This window comes from Uloborus diversus, chromosome 2 (assembly GCF_026930045.1).
Source record: "Uloborus diversus isolate 005 chromosome 2, Udiv.v.3.1, whole genome shotgun sequence".
NCBI lineage: Eukaryota > Metazoa > Arthropoda > Arachnida > Araneae > Uloboridae > Uloborus > Uloborus diversus.
Window position 1 is genome coordinate 128,432,883 of NC_072732.1, and position 13,120 is coordinate 128,446,002.

Sequence of the window (13,120 nt, forward strand, 5' to 3'; positions counted from 1 at the left end):
CCCCACCAACCTTCCATTACCGAAATTATGCTCTGCTACTACTATTCTACATTTATGAAAAGACATCACATAGGAGTTATAAGAAAAGTTAGAGTTAATTTAGCTTCGCAGTAGTCTTTTTTACTGCCATACATAGGAAGCCTCTCATTTTTTTTAACATGTTTAGTCGAAAGATATTTAAAAGCATCTGTCTTAATGATACAAATTACAATTAGAAGCTATTTTAAAACTACCATCGTTTGCATCCCCCCTCGAGACACTATTTTTGAGTGGGTGGGTGAGTGGGGGGTTTGATTAGGAAAATTTGAAATTTGCATTTTATCTAAATGCATCAGCCAAAACATGCATTTTATCTAAATGCATCAGCCAAAACAAAGTTCAACCAACATTTCCTTTCTGTCAGTTGGGGGACAAAAAATTTAATGTGTAAGAATAACTTTAATCAAATAAGAGATACAGTAATCAAACGCATATTTATTGCTGTCAAATACTTACAAAACCATAACAATATGAATTGAAAAATCGACAAAAAAATATATACACATCTATGTACAAAATAGTCCTGTACGTCCATAGAAGGGGACGTAAAAAAGGTAAACTGCATTTTTATCAAGAAAAAAAAGGCTGCATTGTTTTTATTACATTACATAGTTTTGAAAAGATGAAAAAATATATTCAAGTGACTTACTTCACTTTCAGGAAGTATAAGCAGAAAATGTAAACTGCTATCCCCTCAAGGAAAAAGTATAACAGGCCGTGCTTTAATTACACTTCAGTTGTTTTTGCAATGAATAACAAAATACACTTAAGTGGCCAATTAGGTACAAAATATTACAAATGGCTCTTGCAATGAATCAAAATAACTGCAAAGCAACAACGCGAAAAATGTAAGACATAAGACGTTATTTGTTTATTCCAAAGTAGAGAAGATAAAGTCTTACGCTAACAAATAGAGCAAAGCTTAAATATGAAATTAGTAACGAAAAATAAACAACACAAATTAAATAGCTTAAACTTCTGAGGCATAGTGGCTTCAATTGAATCTATAGGCTCTCAGTTCAGCACACAAGAAAAAGTGTTTTTATGTCCTGTGCTTCAAACGGTTGAAGGAAACTGTTTTGGATAATGTTTTCTTAGTTTCTAACACACTTTAAAAATCAAATAATCTTAGCCATCGACTCAACTGCTTTTCAAAGGTAAATTTTAAACCATGAGGAAATATAACAAAAAAAAAATGAATACATGCTTCATGATTTATTGTCGATGTTTTCGAATAATGTAAAGTAGAAAATTAAGAGAGGAATGATCAGGTTACGTGACTTTAGTCGAACGAATTAATTAGACTGAAAATAACAATTTTTACCTTGACACATGTTACGTTATTGAACATCATAGTTGTCATGACCACGTCTCTTTAAATTCAAATGACGAAATGTGAAGATTATCTGAATTAGCTTTTGTATGTGTGTGATAAATTTATCATTTCCGTTATGTGCATATTTTAAAAGCAAAAAAAAAAAAAAAAAAAGAGAATTGATGCAACCAGAAGCAAGGGAGTGAAAGGGACTAGAAGCAAAAAATACACAATGCAAAAATACAGATCAATTAAATTATAGTCTAAGTAATGAGAATCGCCGTGTCAAGGTCAAATAACTTCTCCACTCTCCACGCTTTTTTTCTTCTGATTGTCATGGTTAAGACACTAGACTAGGAACTTTTCTCCACGTTACTTCAGCAAATGTTATGTATTGCAGAAGCAGCGTGGGGGGAAATGTTCCCACTGACTAGAAAGGGAAAATGGTGGAGACTGGGAAGTTATTTGAACATGACACGCCGATTCTAGTTACAAGACTATATAGATAAAACAATTTATTCCAAGTGCATACTTTGGATCCCTTTCTGAGCCCTTATGTCGTTGGGATTTCTCACAGTTGCGATATAGAAAGCACGTCACTTGCTGAAAGTAAATGCTTTTTCACTTTCATTTTTTTTCATTTACACTCCTTCGTTTCTTGGTGCCTCAATTCAACTTTTACATAACATTCTCATAACAGATTACATTGCATCAAGTTTGAAGTTGTCTAAATAAATCATTCCAGTTATATATTAGCATAATTGTTAATTATAACGCTGTCTTCAAGTGAAAATCAGATTTGTTCCTTCGGATGCCATTGCTTCTTGCCAATTTACTAATTGGCTACATTCAACAAAACTAATATGAAGTTATGAATATGTACATGAAGTGTAGTCCTACTCAACATCAGAAGGCTAGTAGTAGGTAGAACGTGACATCGGCACATTTTGACTTTTCTTAGTCGGTTGCTTTATTTCCGCCATGGTATGACGTAGTATAACAGAACAGCAATAATGGCCAGCAACACGAAGCTGCAGATCAAGATGCCAATGAGACCTTCGATGTAGAAGCTGTTGACGATGCCTGAAATGAAAAGCAAACAAAATCTTACTCTGCACGATGATCTTTATTTTAATGCAAACGAAACGGCAAGATCAAATCTTAAGACTAATAAAGTCCTTAAATTAACTTTGTGCCAAAAGTTCTCTATTTTACACTGCTCCAATCCTGCTTTGGCATTTTAAGGCCAAAAACTTAGTTTTTGACGTGACAAGCGTCAAAATTAATGATTATTATCATTTGAAACGTATTCTAGATTCAAAATCACCTCCACTTAGAAATGTTAATTCGTTAGCTTGACAAGTGTCAATAAAAAGTTATTATTTTTGGAATTTGTAAATTTAGATTTAAAATATAAATCTTAGAAAATATTTATCAACAAAACTATTTGCTGTCAAATGCTAGATTGAAGAAAGTTATAAAATAAAATAAAATAAACACGTGTATCTTGCATCGCGCGTTATGAATTTCTAATGCCCGTCTGAGATTCGTTCTAGTAAAAAATAGACCAGATGATAATCAAATTTATTTGCTATCAATGACACTACGTCTGTGGCATTTTTCTTGTGTTAATCACGTTGTGCATTTTGATGATTAACCGGATGAGAAATAAGTTCGTAAGGAATTAAGCAGTTTGGTATGGAAAATGTAATATATGTATCTTCGTTGAATCTTTAGCCATGCTCATGTTGTACGCATGACAATTTGATTTGATTTTAATGTTTTGAAATTCAAAATAAACATATAGGGGAGACCGAGGCAAGATGACTATGCTAACAATTTTTGTTGTTTATTAATTTATTTTTAAAGAATGATAAAATTTCCTTTACACGAGCTGTTGGAGTGGTCCTTTGTAATATTAAATATAGTACCATTAAATTTTTTCAAATGAAATAAATGAAGGATATTTTTATTTTTTCATAACCTTAACAAATCGTCATCTTTCCCCTGTACTGGGGCAAGATGACTTTGGCCTCGGGACAAGATGACTTTGGCCTCGGGACAAGATGACAACACTGAAAAAGGTTGAACACAATTTATTTTTTGAATATATCACATATTTTAACAAATTTTTACTTTGATTTTACATCTTACAAAGCATCAAATTAAGCGTAATGAATTGCAAAGTAATGTTGAAGTGTTTCTTGTGCAGCTATAAATAGTCACAAATAAAAATGCCATTTTCATAACTGGAACATTCCTCACGCCTCCACTCTCGGCATTGCAACACTAGAACCATTCTTCTGTTGGAGAGTCACAATATTCCTCTTTAACAAGCAGGACTTCTTAAGCAGAAGTATTGTCTTCTTGCCCCGTGTTTCGGCCCGTCATCGCGCCCCAAACTGTCTGTTTGAAAGGATTCGTCTTCATTGTCATAAATGAAGGCAATTAATTGACGTTTATTCATGGTAATAGGCAGTATATAAACTAAGTTACTCATAAATACTAAAGAGAAACAAACTATCATTCTTGTATCTTTAGCAGAGCTTGTTTACACATGCATAAAAGTTATAACGTAGCAGCAATAAATAATCAGAGCTTCAGAACTACTACAAATATGACAATTTCACCTTTATACTATTGATGAACGAACATTCGATAGGAGAGTCAGTAGTATCCAGTTGATGCTGTTTCCTAGTGAAAAACGCAAAAATTAAGACATTCGTCATCTTGCCCCGGTCTCCCCTAATCAAATCGTTTATTTTTTTGTATACAATTTTCTTGAAAATAACTATTACCTCCCCATTCGCCTCCCCATTACCTCTCGCTCTCTAGTCACTTCAGCCGCACAATTGAAATTGCAAAAATAATTTACATTATAACCTACATATTCATTTTCTGACAAAAGAAAAAATAAATAAATAATAATAATTTTATGCCAATTTTTCTGGAAAAAATTCGTGCCTAAGGGGCTTGTTAATAAGAATCCGTCTCCCGTAAGGCTGAAAAAAGAGACATGTCTTTTCGGAACTTTTCTTGGGATTCCAAAGAAGTACGTTCTTTCTACTGTTCGACCAGTGATCAATGGTTACCTGGAAACGATTTTTTCTGAATGGCTTAGGCATTTTAAAACATCAACATAACTTTTGTGTAAAGTTCAAAATAACAACGTCAAAAAGCACAAATTGCAGATTACTTCAGACACGTGTTTCGGCGTTACCAGGAGAGCTTTTTTCAAAGCCAAAGAAATGAGCTTATGGATGAAAAGACATCCGACACGCCGAAACACGTGTATGCAGTAATTTGCAATTTGTGCTTTTGGACGTTGTTATTTTGAACTTGACTTTTCAGCACAAAGATATTTATTTATCTTGAAACCTTATGATTTGTAAACAAAGCTATTAGAAAAGTATTAAAATGTATATTTTTGTAAAAACATATCAATAAATTTTTGAATTAACTTCAAATACGGTTTTCGTGAAAAGCGTATCAGCAATAGTAAACCATTTAACTTATATTCTTGACAGGGGCGCCGACTTGCAAAAATTATTGAGGGGGCTATACGCCACCGGTGATCCAGGGGTTATGTAATCCCACGGCGTCCCCCCCCCCCCCCCCACTTTTCCAAGAAAAAAGTTCAAACTTTTTGAACCTTGAAAATGCCAATTTATATATTTTCTGGTGTATATGATTTATACAAACAAACAATATGTGGCATGGCATTTTCAAAGTCAATCTAAGAATTTGCATACAAGTTTTCTGGTTCAATTAGATCATGTCACTTATCTTCAGTGTGGGACATTTTTGCAGTTCTATTTTGGGGGAAGTAGTGCAGTTCCGTGGCTAGGCATTGTTATAAGGTGTAGGAGGGCACTTGACTTGCATGGAAGGGCACTCCCAGTGCGCCTAAATACAAAAAATATTGGGAGGGTGGGGGGGGGGGCATACCGCGGGTTTAACCCCGGGAAATTTTCTAAATTGGAGATGGAGAAAGTAAGTTTTACAGTTTTTTAAGCATTTTAGAGTAATATATTATCAACATTAGAAACCTGAAAACTCTACTCTCGCTAACTCGACACATGATTTGGCATTGAAAAACGAAAAACAAAAAAACAATAAAAGAAAAACCCCACATGTACGGTATTTTCATAAAAAAATAGTTTAATACAAAATTATTATACTATAAATTAAACTATTACAGAGTAGTGAATATATATATAAAGATTGAAATTATATTTAAATAAATCTTAAACTATCATTAAAAAAAATAAAGCATAAGATATTGCTGTCGCACTTTGATTAATAAGTGAAATAGCTAATTTAAAACTTGCTTTGAAGAAGGCTCGGAGTTCATTAAATAAAAATAATATCCCACAGTTAATTTGTTTAATAAAGTTCATATAGTATGAAAAAAGCGGGTTTTTATAGAGTCTTATACCCTAAAAATATTTAAGCATTTGAAAATAACTAATGCAGTACTATAGTAATACGGTAATAAAATAGTACAAATATTTCGAAATTTTGAATCTAACATTCTGTATGTAGTTAATTCTCTATTTCAGAGATTTTTAAAATTGCTTTAAATACTAATATTAGGGCTGTCTTTAGAAAGGTGCAAATGTCGACCGCCTGACTAGATTACTGAATTTGAAGTCGTTGACGTCTAGTCGAATATCCAAGTCATCAAAAATACTTATGAAGAACAGCCAAGTTGTTCAATCCCATCTGCCCTGTTGATTCGACAGACTATCCGCAGGTTCGCACCCACTGGGACAAATTCTAAGCGCTCGAAGCACCGTAACACTATCATTATTCACACCACTCGTTTTCAGTTAACCTGCTTTTAACCGTAAAAATTATTTGTTGTAACTCATTACTGAATGTATTTTACAAGGTAACTATCTTCAAACAAGGAAAATAAAAAATACTGAGACAAATTTGTGAGTTTAGAAAGCATTAAATAACTAATAATTTTCTTAAATTATTGGGGGGGGGGGGGCTCTGCCGCCTCAAAAATTTTTTTGAGGGGGTTCGGGCCCCCTCAGGCCCCATGGAGTCGGCGCCACTGATTCTTGATTAAAAATACACATATATACGGGTAATCCAGAAAGTAAGTCCGGCTTTACATTTTCGCGCTGTTGTTGCGTTCGTTTGTTCAAGGACGTGTCATTGGTCAGCGTGGAAATGCACTTTCAAAATCCTCATATAAATAATAGCCGATAATTGAGTACCCCGCATGTTTTAACAATGAAACTCGCGCCACGGCATGATAATTTGATACTATGTTTTGGTAATGTTTAACATGCAGGGACACGCTTCATTGTGACAAGGCTGAACTCGATCCGGTAACGTAACTGTTTTACTTGTAAGACTGTGTCATTTCAGGGGAATGAAGAAACGAAAAAATTCTCAACAATGAACGCCACCTACTGGAGTTTAGGGTTACAATTTCAACTATCAAAATATCACCAAACAGGCAATTGCTTCGTTAAAATGTAGATGAGAAACAATTTTCTTTCTCATACCTTGACGGGTGACTTTCTAGTTGCAAAAATTGCAATTAGTGGTTGATTGATTGGTTGATTGAGAGTTTAAAATGTTTAAAATTTAAACTGTCCATCATCCCGCTGCATACCAGATTGTAACCGGTCACCCAATTCCCCATAGCAAAAAACCTCAAAGATTGCGAAATTCATAGACAAGTTAGTAAGTTGATAGACACAGTGCGCTGATTGGTTCCATGGTTAGAAGAGTTGTGCTATGGTCAGAAGGGAAAGTTTTTGACCTCCCGGATCTCACACCAATTGACTTTCATCTTTTCAAGCACCTGAAGTCCTAGCTTGCCGGCGAGCAGTCCCTGGACGACTACCAGGCGATATCCTTTGTGATGCATTGGTTGGAATCGCAGGTTCCATTGCTCTTTGGTGAGGGCATCCAAGCACTAGCGACCCGATTCTTTAAATGCCTAAATGGTGGTACCTGTGTCGAAAATAGTCTGATCAGTGTAGTTCATTATTTGAGGTTACGGTTAGTTTCAAATGAGTGTTTCCTATTCAAACGGAACACACTTTCTGGATTACCTACGTGTAGGTGTGTGCATACAAAAATACGTTCGTTTAAATGAAAAAAAAAAAAAAAAAACGCGCTGATGTGTGCATCACATGACTTCTTTTTACTAAAATACCCATTACTGGCAATTTTAATGTGATTCAATAGTTTAGTCTCTAAACATCCCCAACAGTGGCCAAATTGAAACAGATTAAAAAAAAAAGAAGTCAAATTTCTCGCCAAGTTGGTGACCAAAATGGCAATATATCGCCAAGTGTCCGCCAAATTATAACACCACTTAAGTTTATAACTGATTTCCCTCCAAAAAAGGGCAAAAGACCCCTTTAGAAACACACAAATGCAACCAAAAAGGGAGGTGCACAACTAGACCTCACTAGGAGTCTACGCACCAAATTTCAACGTTCTAGGACTTACCGTTCTTGAGTTATGTGACATACATACGTACATACAGACGTCACGAGAAAATTCGTTGTAATTAACTCGGGAATCGTCATTACGGATATTTCGCGTGTCTATACGTTCTTAGGCACTTAAGTACGTCTAGTCGAATCGAAAAAAAAAACTCAGTATTCATTCAAGGATGAGTAAAATGGAAATTTAGAACGATTTTTGGGTGAAATTTTTTTTGCGAAAATAAGAGATAATTCATCTCAACAAAAAGCGAGCTAAAATGGCTACCCCCCCCCCTCCTTCAAAAGCCTAAAGGAAACGTGTTCAGTTTGATTAACTGAACCGAAAAGTATCAAGCGTCCCGTAATAACGGGAAATTAGATATGAGGCCGACATAGCAAGTTCTGTTCGAAGCAAACTGCCCTCTCTGAACAGAGGTCGCGAGAAACAACCAAAATATACAGACACTAGAAAATCGCACGTCGAGGTTACATTTTAACGAAGCAATTGCCTGTTGATGATATTTTGACTGTTGAAATTTTAACCCTAACTCCAGTGGATTAACTCTAAACTCCAGTAGGTAGCAGTCATTGTTGACCAGCTTTTTGTTTCTTCATTCTCGTTAAATTACAATTTTACCAGTAAAACAGTCAAGCGCGGAGCCACAGGTGTGGGGGAGAGGGGTCATGACCAGGGGCGGCATTTCAGCATTTCATTTGGGGGGTCGAATTTCTTAAATATGTAATACTACAGTGTGGTACAAAACACACATTAGCTAATAGGGAGTGGTCATAAAATCGGTTTACTATGAATAAAAATTTGTGTTTGGAAACAATTAAAATTTTGACTCATTTTCTAATAAGTTGTCATACAAAACATGAATGCATGATTTTTGGAATTCGGAAGAGCAGGAAGTCGTATTACTAATCTGTCAGTGCCCAGTGTCATGCTGTTTTGCCATGAAGTAACAAAGTTATGTATGAAAACACTATTTATATCTTGCTCTTCAAAATCACCCAGGCAACTTCAAAAATTGTGAGGGGCTTAAGGTTTCATCATTGAATAATCTAGTCTCGTCGGCGCTCTCGACTTCAATGAGATGTCATCTGCATACAGCTCTGTTATTCACTATTAAAGACTGATGAGTTCATTAACAAGGACGAAACTACAATCTATGGATGTGATAACCGATCTGTCGGTATATTGCTTGTAATTTTTCTTGCCTCAAGCTAAAAATTTTACTCATAATTGAAACATTTTATTTTTCGTTTTCAACATCCAATCCAGGTAATATAGAGCCAACCATACAGAAAAATAATTATCATTAAATCTTGTGTTAATTTTTTAGAATTGGCTCTGAGGAAGAATTTTTTTTTAAAGGTGTCAAGATTGATTGAAATATGCATCTATATATAAAATCTAGTTTCAGTTTCAATTGTAGATTGAGCTATGGTAGTATGCTGTACAGATCAATAATTGTAGATTGAACTGTGGTTTGAATAGTCCGAAAATTAAGGGTAGCGGATTGAAGATGTTTTGGTAGAGTAAAGCTTTTTTCAAAAACTTTCCTCAATACAAACAAATTGAATATAAATTCAAACGAAGTCATACATGGTAAAGGGCATGAGCTTTTTCACCATTGAAAGAATCATTTTGCAATAAATCTTCCAGTCGTCAAATCATTGCTTTGAAGTTATAGATAAATAATTTTATGGTTTTAACTCTTGAAGACCATTTTCTGTCACGCCGAGATTGCATAATTATAGTGCCCCATAAAAGGTATTTGTTGATACGTTTTTTTTTTTAAATTCAATAATCATATGCGTGTTTCTAGCAGATAAAAGCGATAAACACTCATCAAATAAATATACACTTAAAAAATGAGTGTAAAAGTGATTGTAAAATATCAAGGATTTTTCTAGTGAAAAAACCATGCAGCCGCACCATTTTGCGCGAGCCTCTCATATTGGACATACCATCGTTACACTGGCACACAAGTATAAAATATTTAGGCAAAATGAGGAAATGCCTTCTTTAGTTAAAATTAACCATGGTTCTCTATCACTTTTCTATGTTCTGAAAAGGCCGGAAAATACTTCATGAATTTAAGTCATCATCCAAATAATGAAAAACACTTTTTCTAGTCTGGGAATGCGTAGAGTTTCATCAAATAGTTACTGAGAACCAGCGAGATTTTTAAAAATGAACATTGATTTCCGATTTACATAAATTGAATTCACCCATTTTCTATCATTCTGCTCATAAAATTTGGGGGTGCAACCGCACCCTCTTGAAAGTTTTTGAAAAATGCTTTACTCTATCAAAACATCTTCAATCCGCTACCCTTAATTTTCGAACTATTCAAGCCACAGTTCAATCTACAATTGATCTGTACACCATACTACCATAGTTCAATAAACAATTGAAACTGAAAATAGATTTTACGTAGATGTATATTTCAATCAAGCGTGAAACTTTAAAAAAAATATTCTTCCTTCGTGCTAATTTTAAAAAGGCGAGGGGAAAAAAAAGGTGACAAAAATTCACATGATGATGTGAAGTCAAAGATTGATTTTTAATATTTTGTGTAAAGTAATAGATTCAGTTTGAATGAAATTAACACAAAATTTGATGATAATTATTTTTCTGTATGGTTGGCTCTATATTATCTGAATTGGATTTTGAAAACGTAAAATAAAATGTTTCAATTATGAGTAAAATTTTTAGTATGAGGCAAGAAAAATTTCAAGCAATATACCGACTGACCGGTTATCACATCCAGAGACTGCAGTTTCGTCAGTTTGGAATAGTGAAGAACAGACCTGGAGGCAGATGACATCTCATTGAAGCTGCAACCGCCGACGAGACTAGATTATTCTATGATGAAAAATTAAGCCCCTCACAATTTTTGAAGTTGCCTTAGGTGGTTTTGAAGAGCAATATATAAAAAGTGTTTTCATACATAATTTAGTTACTTCAATTATTTTTTAACTATTCTAATCAACTCAGCCAGTAGAGAAAGATTTTTTATTTCTCAGGACGTTAATTTCGAAGCACAATGGGCAAAAAAAAAAAAAAATTTCTATTTAGCTGTAATGGTAAAACAGCACGACACTGGGCACTGATAGATTAGTAACATGTTTCCTGCTCTTCCGAATTCCAAAAATCATGTATTAAAACTTTTCCAAAAGCTATAGAAACTTTAGTATCGAGATGTTTTGCATGATAACTTATTAGAAAATGAATCAAAATTTTAATTGTTTCTAAACACTAATTTTTATTTATATTAAACCGATTTTATGACCACTTCCTGTTAGCTTATGTGTGTGTTTGGTACCACACTGTGGTAATACACATTTAAGAAACTCGACCCCCCAAATGAAATGCTGAAATGCCGCCCCTGCAAACAAGTTAAGTTATCGGATCCGGTACAGCTCTATCACAATAAAGCATTTCTTTTCTAAATATTTTATCAAAACTATTTCATAGAAGTTATACGTGTGACAACAATCAGCAAATCATTACAGCAATACAAAATTCTCCATATATCACTCAAAGGATATCGCGCAACTCACTTTCTTCCTTAATGAGCTCCGCCAAGTCTCCGACACCTGTATTATTGCTCTTCGAGGCTGCAAAAGAAGAAAAGAAGAATATAAATGCACGTCAAGGTTGAGTTGCCGATCTCTCTCCGGAAACGATTGTGCAATGGCTGCTTGGTATTTCCGACACGTAGCCATTTTATTTGCAAAGCGAAAACCTTACTTCAAAGCTTCGATTCGGAAAACGTGTGTCGAAATGCTTTCAATCAGAATTTTATTGTGTTACCTGCAGACTTGACAAACTCCTTGACTCCGAAAATGCGGAACTGTATCTGGTGCTGTTGGTTTCGATTTCTTGTGCAAGAGCTGTCATTGAATTGAAATGTTTTACTTCAGAACTGTTGGTTGGAATTCATGTCTAGTCTCTCGAAGCAATCGCTTTTCAGAGAAATATTAAACTAAAAAGTTTTTTTTCTTCACAATTTGAAATATTTTTATTCAATAGGTATCCATACAGGGTAAGTCTGAACTTTTGGGTGAAACTAAATGGGATTGGATGATAGGAAGTACAGTGGCCACCGCTTATTTGAATCACATTTGTTCTAAACAGTTTTGATTCCATGACGAGGCTGATTCAATAAAGCGGCACGTTCAATAAAGCTGGATTTTGTTCTGTATTTGATGATTTGATTTATTGAAGCGGTTGATTCAATTAACCGACATCCACTGTATTAAGCATTTTTGAATATATGGTCGCAAACACGATGTTAACGCGCTACACACACACAAAGCTAGAAAATAATGGATGAAAAACAGGTCACAAATTTATTACACAAAGACATTTTTACACAACATATTAGTTTTTGAGAAAGGTTTCAAGCTGGTGTTGAAATTAGCAGCTTACAGCTGAAATACATGCGCCGCAATAACAAAGCACTCACTATTACAATGACGAGCCATTTTGACAAACTTTCATCGATTGCAGCACTTTTTTTGCGAGTTGCGACGCGTGTATTCCACTACAGGCAGTAACTTTTAACAACGGTTCTATAATTGAAACGTTGTATGAAAACATCGTCAAAATTATCATTATTCGGCATAATTTGGAGTTTCATGCTGTAAAATTATAATCATTCGGCTAACTTTTGAGCTCCATTCGGCGAAATTATCATCATTCATTCGGCAAATTTAGAATTTCCGTCCTCCCAAAAGTTGAAGTTCGAGGAGGCCCTGATTATGAATGGCATTCATGGACTGTTTTCATTATCAGTGGTGAATAACTTTCCTGGAAATCAAAAATACGAATATTATATCCAACTGGTACAAAATTTACTCGTACAAATGCAAAATTAGGGATGTACTCGTAGAAAGAGCATTAAACAGGCCACTTTCTCCAAAAGCAACTCGATGGTAGGTTTCCTAAGACTAGGAGATTTGAGCAAGAAGACAGGAAGACAGTATGCACCAGGATTTGCGTCCAATGAAGGAACATTGTCTACTGCAGGGGTTCTCAAACTAGGTGCCGTGAGAATTGGCGAGTCGTGCCACGAAATGTCCGGGTTCTGTGGCTTGAAAGAACCATATTGCCATTACAGCAACAACGTTGACTTTACTGGAGAAAAACTGGAAAAAGTTTTGTATCCCTAATGTTTCGATATGTGAACCTTTACAAATGCGACAAATATCAAGTCTTAAGACAAATTCTTTTTGCCACTAGCTGTAACCAGGGTTGGAAAGGTTTTGGACACTACGGTAAAAACCCTGG

General features: G+C 34.8%; 1 long non-coding RNA gene across 1 annotated transcript in view; it reads right to left on the bottom strand.

The window, feature by feature from the left end:
• Nucleotides 1-461: 461 nt before the first annotated feature.
• LOC129217331 (uncharacterized) overlaps nucleotides 462-13,120 on the bottom strand; it is a 37,515-nt gene continuing 24,856 nt past the window's right edge. Inside the window, exons 2-3 of the long non-coding RNA XR_008580210.1 lie at nucleotides 11,389-11,445; nucleotides 462-2,437 (exon numbers count right to left, since the gene is read on the bottom strand). This is a non-coding gene — a long non-coding RNA (uncharacterized LOC129217331). The remainder of the gene's footprint in view (nucleotides 2,438-11,388; nucleotides 11,446-13,120) is intronic.